Raw genomic sequence first — 12,087 nt, forward strand, 5'->3', positions numbered from 1 at the left:
CAGTCTTTGACGATGACTTCATGCCACCAGTGCAGACAGTAGAGGATACCTATGAGGTCTCAGTTGCTACAGAGACCACTGCAGGCACAGCTACTGTTGATTTTGGAGTGTACAGATCAGCAGCTAAATGCCCTGTCCCAATGCTGCCTCCAAGTCTGCCACTTGTCTTTGAATTTGACTACAAACTGCCAGGGGAGGCAGTAGAGGGCACCACCAAGTGTCCAGTTATCAGTGAAACAAACAATGATGTGTCCATTCACCTCAAAGAGGACATGGCAGCTGATCAAAGCCCTCCTGACCCTGCAGCACTGCCTCCAAGCTCGCCATGTATCCGAGACTCTGACCACAAACTGACCGAGGAGACAAAAGAGGATGCCACCGAGTCCTCCGTTACCACAGCGATCACTGCAGACACATCCATTGTCCAGGGAGAGGACCTGCTGGGTGATAAAAGCCCGGCTCCAATGCTGCCTTCAAAGTCCAGTTATCAGTGAACTAAATACAATATCCTTTTAGCCAGCTACATTCGTTCGCAGCGACGCCGTTTTTCAAACAAAGTCAACACAGCAGCCATTGCTAGCTAGCCAACACTACCAGCTAGCTGTACTGTAGTAGCTAAATACAATATCTTTGTGCTAGCTAGCCAACATTTAATTATTGCTGCGTTATGAAAGAACTAGACACGGACACAAATTATCTGTTTAGTGTGTTAACACACTATTGGTAGTTTGTTGTAACCAAGTATTGGTGCTAAACTGTGTGTTATTGGATGCTAGCATGCTAGTTAGCTATGGCGTCATAGTTAGTTAGCTGAATAAAGTAAGTTGAGTCTATTCCTTGAAACATTGAACCGCTGTAGTTTACAACAATTCTTATTTCTAAAGTGGAAGTTGGGAGAGTTTTATTCGGGTGGTTCAGTGAAACAATTATAGTTTCTGAGGTGGAAGTTGGGAGAGTTATATTTTTTTGGTGAGGGAGGCCCTGCTCTCTCCTTTCCCAGATGTTTAGTTCATTTCATTCCGATCTCTTCTGCATTATTGTAGCCATCTGCTACAGCCTGTCAACTATGCCTCTGCCTATCCCTGTTCTCTCCTCTCCGCACAGGCTACACAAACGCCTCACACCGCGTGGCTGCTACCTCTCTAACCTGGTGGTCCCTGCACGCACCACACACCTGGAGTTCCAGGTCTCAGGCAGCCTCTGGAACTGCCGTTCTGCTGCCAACAAGGCTGACTTCATCCCAGCCTATGCTACCCTCCAGTCCCTCGACTTCCTGGCGCTGACGGAAACATGGATTACCACTGAAAACACTGCTACTCCTACTGCTCTCTCCTCGTCTGACCATGTGTTCTCGCATACCCCGAGAGCATCTGGTCAGAGGGGTGGTGGCACAGGAATCCTCATCTCTCCCAAGTGGTCATTCTCAATTTTTCCCCTAACCCATCTGTCTATCTCCTCATTTGAATTCCACGCTGTCACAGTCACTAGCCCATTTAAGCTTAATATCCTTGTCATCTATCGCCCTCCAGGTTCCCTTAGAGAGTTCATCAATGAGCTTGACGCCTTGATAAGTTCCTTTCCTGAGGATGGCTCACCCCTCACAGTTTTGGGGGATTTCAACCTCCCTACGTCTACATTTTACTCATTTCTCTCTGCCTCCTTCTTTCCACTCCTCTCCTCTTTTGACCTCACCCTCTCACCGTCCCCCCCTACTCACAAGGCAGGCAATATGCTTGACTTCATCTTTACTAGATGTTGCTCTTCTACTAATCTCACTGCAACTCCCCTCCATGTCTCCGACCACTACTTTGTATCCTTTTCTCTCTCGCTCTCCTCCAACACTACTCACTCTGCCCCTACACAGATGGTAACGCGCCGCCGCAACCTTCGCTCTCTCTCTCCCACTACTCTCTCCTCTTCCATCCTATCATCTCTTCCCTCTGCTCAATCCTTCTCCCTCCAATCTCCTGATTCTGCCTCCTCAACCCTCCTCTCCTCCCTTTCTGCATCCTTTGACTCCCTGTGTCCCCTATCCTCCCGGCCGGCTCGGTCCTCCCCTCCAGCTCCGTGGCTTGATGACTCATTGCGAGCTCACAGAACAGAGCTCCGGGCAGCTGAGCGGAAATGGAAGAAAACTAAACTCCCTGCCGACCTGGCATCTTTTCACTCCCTCCTCTCTACATTTTCTTCATCTGTTTCTGCTTCTAAGGCCACTTTCTACAATTCTAAATTCCAAGCATCTGCCTCTAACCCTAGGAAGCTCTTTGCCACATTCTCCTCACTGCTGAATCCTCCCCCCCACCCCCCCCACCCTCCTCCCTCTCTGTGGATGACTTCGTCAACCACTTTGAAAAGAAGGTTGACGACATCCGATCCTCGTTTGTTAAGTCTAATGACACTTCTGGTCCTGCTCAAACTGCCCTACCCTATGCTTTGACTTCTTTCTCCCCTCTCTCTCCAGATAAAATCTTGTGACTTGTGACTGCAGGCCGCCCAACAACCTGCCCGCTTGACCCCATCCCCTCCTCTCTTCTCCAGACCATCTCCGGTGACCTTCTCCCCTACCTCACCTCGCTGATCAACTCATCCTTGACCGCTGGCTATGTCCCTTCCGTCTTCAAGAGAGTGAGAGTTGCACCCTTTCTCAAAAAACCAACACTCGATCCCACTGATGTCAACAACTACAGACCAGTATCCCTTCTTTCTTTTCTTTCCAAAACTATTGAGCGTGCCGTCTTTAGCCAACTCTCTTGCTATCTCTCTCAGAATGACCTTCTTGATCCAAACCAGTCAGGTTTCAGGACTGGTCATTCAACTGAAACTGCTCTTCTCTGTGTCACGGAGGCTCTCCGCACTGCTAAAGCTAACTCTCTCTCCTCTGCTCTTGTCCTTCTAGACCTGTCTGCTGCCTTTGATACTGTGAACCATCAGATCCTCCTCTCCACCCTCTCCGAGCTGGGCATCTCCGGCGCGGCTCACTCCTGGATTGCGTCCTACCTGACCGGTCGCTCCTACCAAGTGGCGTGGCGAGAAGCTGTCTCCGCACCACGTGCTCTCACCACTGGTGTCCCCCAGGGCTCAGTTCTAGGCCCTCTCCTTTTCTCCCTATACACCAAGTCACTTGGCTCTGTCATATCCTCACATGGCCTCTCCTATCATTGCTATGCTGACGATACACAACTAATCTTCTCCTTTCCCCCTTCTGATAACCAGGTGGCAAATCGCATCTCTGCATGTCTGGCAGACATATCAGTATGGATGACGGATCACCACCTCAAGCTGAACCCTGGCAAGACGGAGCTGCTCTTCCTCCCGGGGAAGGACTGCCCGTTCCATGATCTCGCCATCACGGTTGACAACTCCGTGGTGTCCTCCTCCCAGAGCGCGAAGAGCCTTGGCGTGACCCTGGACAACACCCTGTCGTTCTCTGCTAACATCAAGGCGGTGACCCGATCCTGCAGGTTCATGCTCTACAACATTAGGAGAGTACGACCCTGCCTTACACAGGAAGCGGCACAGGTCCTAATCCAGGCACTGGTCATCTCCCGTCTGGATTACTGCAACTCGCTGTTGGCTGGGCTCCCTGCCTGTGCCATTAAACCCCTACAACTCATCCAGAATGCCGCAGCCCGTCTGGTGTTTAACCTTCCCAAGTTCTCTCACGTCACCCCGCTCCTCCGCACACTCCACTGGCTTCCAGTTGAAGCTCGCATCTGTTACAAGATCATGGTGCTTGCCTATGGAGCTGTGAGGGGAACGGCACCTCTGTAACTTCAGGCTCTGATCAGTCCCTACACCCAAACGAGGGCATTGCGTTCATCCACCTCTGGCCTGCTGGCTCCCCTTCCTCTGCGGAAGCATAGTTCCCGCTCAGCCCAGTCAAAACTGTTCGCTGCTCTGGCACCCCAATGGTGGAACAAGCTCCCTCACGACGCCAGGACAGGGGAGTCACTCACCACCTTCCGGAGACATTTGAAACCCCACCTCTTTAAGGAATACCTGGGATAGGATAAAGTAATCCTTCTACCCCCCCTTAATAAAAAAAAAAAAAAAAAAAAAAGTAAAGTGGTTAACCCACTGGCTATAGGGTGAATGCACCAATTTGTAAGTCGCTCTGGATAAGAGTGTCTGCTAAATGACGTAAATGTAAATGTAAATGTAAACAGCTAAAGGAGAAGAGAGTTAAAACGGCCTCTCTTCAGTCTGAGCTGGACATCACTGAGCCCAGAGACTTCCTGCTCTAGTGGATGTAGAGGGGCTGCACTGAGATGAGGGAGAGGAGGAAGGAGGAGGATTGGGTGGAGAGGAATATGATAGAGAGGTATATGATATAGGGATTAGAATAGAGGGGAATATGATAGAGGGAATGTATTGAGAGGAATGTGACAGAGAGGATTTGTTTCATTAGATCACTTTAAGACTTAAAACCTCTTAGGCTGACAGTCCCCGAAATCGGGCACTAGAATTTCTTTAAAAAATATGTAAATGTTTACATGACTTATTTGATTGATTTCCCACCGTTTTCTATTTCAGAAGACAACCATCCAGACCTTCCTAGAACCACGTAAACGTCCACTGTCGAATAAACTTGTATTTGCCTCCCTCTGGTGGTCGGCTGCATCATTACATCCATTTATATCACTTAACTCTAATGTTAAGTCAAAGGGGCGTTCCAGGAAAAAACATTTATCCAGCTTGACTGCTTCACGGCACAGACATGGCAAAGCAATCACTGAATTTGTCTCGAGCAGGCAGAGCTAAATACATAACTTTCATAGCTCTACTATAAAGAATGCGACCTACACACTTCCTTAAACCTAAAATAAGTCAAGAAGTAATTTTGTGTGGAAGTCAAACATTTGTTCAGAATGACAAAATCGAGACCTTTACATAGCCCTTCTCCCATTGTCTATAGGCGGGATGCACACTGGTTAAATGGCCCAAATGTTAATTTAGACATTCACAAATTTTACAGATTTTGACTATCACCAATGTCATGAAATGTTTGGCAAAGTAGTAAAGAAGGTTGTATTATACTTTCCTTGTGTACTAGATCATATGGGTTGAAAAGTGTTTTTTCTCAGACATAAATGAACAATTCCAGATGGAAGCTAAAGGTCATAGCTTCCTGGGGGGAGGGACACCACTACATTAATAAAATATTGCCCTCTTGCTAGATTGATGACTAAAGCCCTAGTGAAACAGTGCAAAATGGTTGTCAGCTCAACTGGTTAAATACAATACCTGTTCATTGTGAAATATATGTGTTCAAGTCTAATAATTTGCTCTATATATTTTCTGCTCTGTATGTAATTTTATCTATTTAAGCTGTTTGGATTATTCATTGATATAACATTGGGCACCGTTGAAAAAGAGACACTGGTCTCAATTGGGATTGATAGAGGGAATATGATAGAGGAATATGATGGAGTGGAATATCATAGAGAATGAATTGAGGAATGTGTGACGCTCTTGAGCAACAAAGGTTGTCTGTTTGGTTATATCAACTGGAAAGACATGGATAAGAAAATGTTCAAACATATTTTTAAACAATGGGCGCTGTTGGCAGGTCTACAAATACTGTTCTATAGTCAGCTGATATTGATTTCCTTATTTAATAATTTATTAAACTAAAATGCTAAACATCAATGACACCTACTCGTCAATTACATTTTTTGGGCCTATATAATTACACATCCAGCTAATTTTATCCCTCTATGAGCATGCGTACCGTAAAGATACCGTAAGGATCACTCGACTGCAATAGCTCTGGTTGATTTAATCGATCAATGGCTCAGGTCACTTGACCAGGATAAACTTGTGGATGAGCTGCTTCTTGATTTTAGTGCTGCATTTGACCTTGTTGATCATATGGCTAATAGCTGAGGCCATTGAAGAGAGATGTTTTCTTGAACCCTCATTTCTTTTTTGGAACTTTGTTACTGAGGTGACATAGACTATGGAATACTTGTTTTACTGTAGTAAGGTAGCCTATGTATTTTATTGATGATGATGATGATGATGATGATGATGATGATGATGATGAATATTGACATTAGTGGTAGGCTGAGATCGAACAAACAACCTAAGTAAGCCTGGCTGCTATTTATGATATCTAAAACATATTGACTTTTAATTACGCAAAACACATGTCGTTTGAATGGTCAACCATTTGATATGAGTTACAGCATTTTATTTTAATAAAAAATTAGGTTATATGGATTCATTGTATATATTAGGTATGACTGTGATGCATAGGTACAAAAAATCTAAAATAAATAAACGAAATTGTGCCAGCATTTGATTACACATGAAAGCTGCTGTGGGTAACCATGGCAATGGGGACTCCATTGTGACATCACAAGATTCCGATTCTGGAAGGTTACCTGTTGCACAGACAAACTGAACAGTGCAAAGAGACTGATTCAACTAACCACTGACAGATTATTAATGTCCTATTTCATTAGTGAGAGAACACACTGCTTACTTCAGAGGTAGGTTGTAATATAACTTATTGTGAATGTGTTTCAGTAGTATAACTTATTTTCAAATTACTTGTGTATGAATGTGACATTTTAAGTAGACCTAACATGACTAGTGAAACTGTTGAAGAGAGATAGTTTGCTTGAGTCCTCTTTTTGTGAGAAAATGCTTCATCCTGACACCTGAGATGTCATGTTACAATTGTAGTGAGCCAGCCTAATGGCTAATGCATTCTATTGATGACAGAAAAAAATACCTCTCTCTGTGTTAATCACCAACATATGTTGTAATCAATTATCTCAATAAATATGTACCAAATGTGTAGGTTGTGTAAAAAAACAAGTACGCCTACCTAATTTGTAGCTGATTCATTTCTAATAAGAATAATATGTTCTTAATTGAATGGACATCCATTTCAAATGGTTGAATTGATAGACCTCTTTAAATTGAGGTGCACTCAGGGGCACTCAAAGAGAAGACTGGCGTTTTTACCTCCTTGGTTTTTAAAATAGATGAAACTGTACAAGTTAGGTCCTGCATGGATATAGAGTCATTTTCTACCCAAAACACAGTGTTTTCAATGATATGATGGAAGTGATTAGTGTGGTTTGTGAGAACCAGGCCCAATATGGAGTAGAGCTACATGAGGGGTTGAATAAGGCTCAATAGTAAGGTACAGAAAGAGCCTGAAGTTTGCTTTTTAAAGTCTGTGTTGTGCTTTTTCATCTCCAATGGCAACGCCTTGCATCACAATAATGATGTCATAAAGGATATTGTTCACATAATGATAAGAACAGCCTAAATCGATTCATTTGAACTTGGTCGCTTTTCCAGTAGCCAACTTTTTACTAGTAATTCAGATAAGCCTATTGCGTAAACATATCTGGAGCAAGATTCTCACTTGCTTAATTGTAAGTAGCTGGGAAGAAAACGTGTGCACATTGTAAAGAGATGCATTATTATTTGGTTAGCAACACCCACTTACTACAACGTTATGTATTTTCCAGAGTTATTGTTAGCTAAGAGGAAGACATTGAGGGTTCAACGCTGACACAGAGGAGGGGTGAGTCTGTCGGTTGGAGGAAAGGGCGATCCAGACAGACTACGTGATGGAGCTGGGAGCCAGGTTGGCTCTGGTTTTGCAGATCCAGAAGGATCAGGAGAAGAAGATGAAGAGGATTTGGTTCAAGACGAGGAAAATGCCAAGACTGATTGAGGAGGTAACAAGACCAACTTTGACAAAGTCGACTAGAGTTCTATTGAACAATATTAATTAAAGCATATATAAGTTATTGTAAGGGCAAAATGTTCCATATGCCATGGAATGTAAGCTAACAATGTTTTGGGCATGTATTTTTACACTTAGCTGGCCCATTGGCTAGGGGACCCAGGGTTGGGACATACTGGTGCAGAGCATCTGAGAGGACACTAGATATATATACAGTGGGGAAAAAAAGTATTTAGTCAGCCACCAATTGTGCAAGTTCTCCCACTTAAAAAGATGAGAGATGCCTGTAATGTTCATCATAGGTACACGTCAACTATGACAGACAAAATGACAAAAAAAAATCCAGAAAATCACATTGTAGGATTTTTTATGAATTTATTTGCAAATTATGGTGGAGAATAAGTATTTGGTCAAAAACAAAAGTTTCTCAATACTTTGTTATATACCCTTTGTTGGCAATGACACAGGTCAAACATTTTCTGTAAGTCTTCACAAGGTTTTCACACACTGTTGCTGGTATTTTGGCCCATTCCTCCATGCAGATCTCCTCTAGAGCAGTGATGTTTTGGGGCTTTCAACTCCCTCCAAAGATGTTCTATGGGGTTGAGATCTGGAGACTGGCTAGGCCACTCCAGGACCTTGACATGCTTCTTCGTTGCCCGGGTGGTGTGTTTGGGATCATTTTCATGCTGAAAGACCCAGCCAAGTTTCATCTTCAATGCCCTTGCTGATGGAAGGAGGTTTTCACTCAAAATCTCACGATACATGGCCCCATTCATTCTTTCCTTTACACGGATCAGTCGTCCTGGTCCCTTTGCTTAAAAACAGCCCCAAAGCATGATGTTTCCACCCCCATGCTTCACAGTAGGTATGGTGTTCTTTGGATGCAACTCAGCATTATTTGTCCTCCAAACACGAAGAGTTGAGTTTTTACCAAAAAGTTCTATTTTGGTTTCATCTGACCATATGACATTCTCCCAATCCTCTTCTGGATCATCCAAATGCACTCTAGCAAACTTCAGACGGGCCTGGATATGTACTGGCTTAAGCAGGGGGACACGTCTGGCACTGCAGGATTTGAGTCCCTGGCGGCGTAGTGTGTTACTGATGGTAGGCTTTGTTACTTTGGTCCCAGCTCTCTGCAGGTCATTCACTAGGTCCCCCCGTGTGGTTCTGGGATTTTTGCTCACCGTTCTTGTGATCATTTTGACCCCACGGGGTGAGATCTTGCGTGGAGCCCCAGATCTAGGGAGCATATCAGTGGTCTTGTATGTCTTCCATTTCCTAATAATTGCTCCCACAGTTGATTTCTTCAAACCAAGCTGCTTACCTATTGCAGATTCAGTCTTCCCAGCCTGGTGCAGGTCTAAAATTTTGTTTCTGGTGTCCTTTGACAGCTCTTTGGTCTTGGCCATAGTGGAGTTTGGAGTATGACTATTTGAGGTTGTGGACAGGTGTCTTTTATACTGATAACAAGTTCAAACAGGTGCCATTAATACAGGTAACGAGTGGAGGACAGAGGAGCCTCTTAAATAATAACTAACAGGTCTATGAGAGCCAGAAATCTTGCTTGTTTGTAGGTGACCAAATAGTTATTTTCCACCATAATTTGCAAATAAATTCAATAAAAATCCTACAATGTGATTTTCTGGATATTTTTTTCTCAATTTGTCTGTCATAGTTGACGTGTACCTATGATGAAAATTACAGGCCTCTCTCATCTTTTTAAGTGGGAGAACTTGCACAATTGGTGGCTGACTAAATATTTTTTCCCCCCACTGTATAAGAAAATAGTGCTGACTCATACAGTATGTATGTATGTACTGAATGTGATCACTTTCATCATGTCTGTTTCTTTTCTCACGCAGAATGTGAGAGATGTGAGCAACTGTCCTCTCACTGAGTTTATGGCTCCCTGTATTGACTCCCTCCCACCAATGGCTTTCACCAATCAGAGGCCTATACCAACCACCCCTCTCCATTGGCCATACGCGCTCAGGGTGCACAGCGGTTCATTGTATTTTCATACTTTGTCCCTGAAACCTGCCAGTCTGCTGAATGCCCAGTTGCCACAGAGGCCACTGCAGATGTATCTACAGGTAAACGAGAGGACCTATGGACAGATACACATCTTTCCTCAATGCTGCATCGATACCTGCCACACTTCTTTGACGAAGACTCCATGCAGCCACATCAGGCAGTAGAGGGCACCACTGATGTCTCAGTTGCTCCAGTGGCAATATCTAATGTCAAGGAAGAGGACAGATTCTATCCTTACTCCCTCCCACCCCTGGCTCAGCGGTTCATTGGCAATTCATTCAATTTCCTCGAAACCTCCCAGCCTGCGGTTTCAGCCACAGAGTGCCCAGTTGCCACAGAGGCCACTGCTACCACAGCCACTGTCAAGGGAGAGAATCGATGGGCAGCTAGAAGTCTTCTTTCAGTGCTGCCTCCATGCCTGCCAACAGTCTTTGACGATGACTTCATGCCACCAGAGCAGACAGTAGAGGATACCTATGAGGTCTCAGTTGCTACAGAGACCACTAGAGGCACAGTTACTGTTGATTTTCGAGTGTACAGATCAGCAGCTAAATGCCCTGTCCCAATGCTGCCTCCAAGTCTGCCACTTGTCTTTGACATTGACTACAAACTGCCAGGGGAGGCAGTAGAGGGCACCACCAAGTGTCCAGTTACCAGTGAAACAAACAATGATGTGTCCACTCACCTCAAAGAGGACATGGCAGCTGATCAAAGCCCTCCTGACTCTGCAGCACTGCCTCCAAGCTCGCCATGTATCCGAGACTCTGACCAAAAACTGACCAATGAGACGAAAGAGGATGCCACCGAGTCCTCCGTTGCCACAGCTATCACTGCAGGCACATCCATTGTCCAGGGAGAAGACCTGTTGGGTGATAAAAGCCCGGCTCCAATGCTGCCTTCAAAGTTGCCACACATTCTAGACAATGACCACAAGCAGCCAGAGGAGGCAGTAGAGAGCACCACCAAGACTCAAGTGTCCAGGGAAGCGGCTGTTTCCGTGTCCACTGTCCAAAATCTGCCAGGGGTGGCAGTAGAGGACACCAACAAGTGTCCAGTTGCCAGGGAAGCAGCCGTTTCCGTGTCCACTGTCCACACAGAGGAGTTTTTGGCTGATAAAAGTCCTCCTGCACCTGCAACACTGCCTCTAATCCTGACCTGCACCCACAACAATGACCACAAACAGCTATGGAAGACAGTTGAGTGCACTACAAAGTGCTCAGTCAACACAGAGGCAACTGTTGCCATTTACACCTGGGATGATAAAAGTCCTCCAGGTCTGCAATGCATTCACAACAACAATGACCACAAGCAGCCAGAGGAGACAGTTGAGGACACAACAGAGTGCTCAGTTAACACAGAGGCAAGTGCAGTTGCATCCACTGTCAAGAGAGAGGAACTGATGAGTGATACAAGCCCTGTCCTAGCACTTCCTCCAAGCCTGGCATGCATCCATGACAAGGACCACAAGCAGCCAGAGCAGAAAGGGAAGGGCACTAGTGAAGAGGTGGATCGCTGCCCTCATGCTCACCAGCTGGTCCCAGATGCTAACTTAACTCTGGCAACCTGCAATGATGAGCCGCCAACCCCTCTGCTCTGCATGGCCACTAAGACGCCTGTTAGAGTGAGAGCCTCCATATTTAGGTCAGAGGATGAGGAACCCAGGCCCTGGACCCTGGAAGAGGCAAAGGTAGGTGTCCTATTTTACACTACTACTCTACAGGGTTGGGGGTCTGTTCCATTTCAATTCAAAGCATTGAAGAGAATTTGAATTTTAAAGTACTTCCTGAATTGACTGGAATTTAAATGGAATTGACCCCAACCCTGCTACTCTATGCTCATATTATAAAACATCACCCCTTACTAGGGTTAACATTTGTATTACGTTTAGTGTGATCCCAGGAAGAACATCCATGGCTATTATAAAATTTATTTGGGATACAAATAAACAAGTTACCTCAATTACTGTCCTCCAAATTGTGTGCCCCATGAGGCCATCAATGTATGTTGATCCCTCAAATGTGTATTGAATGTGCCACATTGGAACAATATTACATCTAGAGTCAATGTCTTCCTGTTAGGATTATTGGACAGGCATTGACATTGAGAGTGAAGAGAGGAGCGTCAAGGAGGAGGTGAGCCCGAGGGAGGGTTTGAAGCGTGAGGCGGACCGTGCCCATTCCAAGAGCTCCAATGGGACGGTTTCATCAGAGAGAGCAGAGACCATCCTGGGAAGAGTGGGCTTTCTGGCCATGAACCTCAAGCAGAAAGTCACGTTTTTAAAGACAGAGGAAAAAGAGAAAAATAATAAACTGAATAAGAAGTTGAAAGATGACGAG

The sequence above is a fragment of the Coregonus lavaretus genome, assembly GCF_964263955.1.
Source record: "Coregonus lavaretus genome assembly, contig: HAP1_SCAFFOLD_1369, whole genome shotgun sequence".
Taxonomy (NCBI): domain Eukaryota; kingdom Metazoa; phylum Chordata; class Actinopteri; order Salmoniformes; family Salmonidae; genus Coregonus; species Coregonus lavaretus.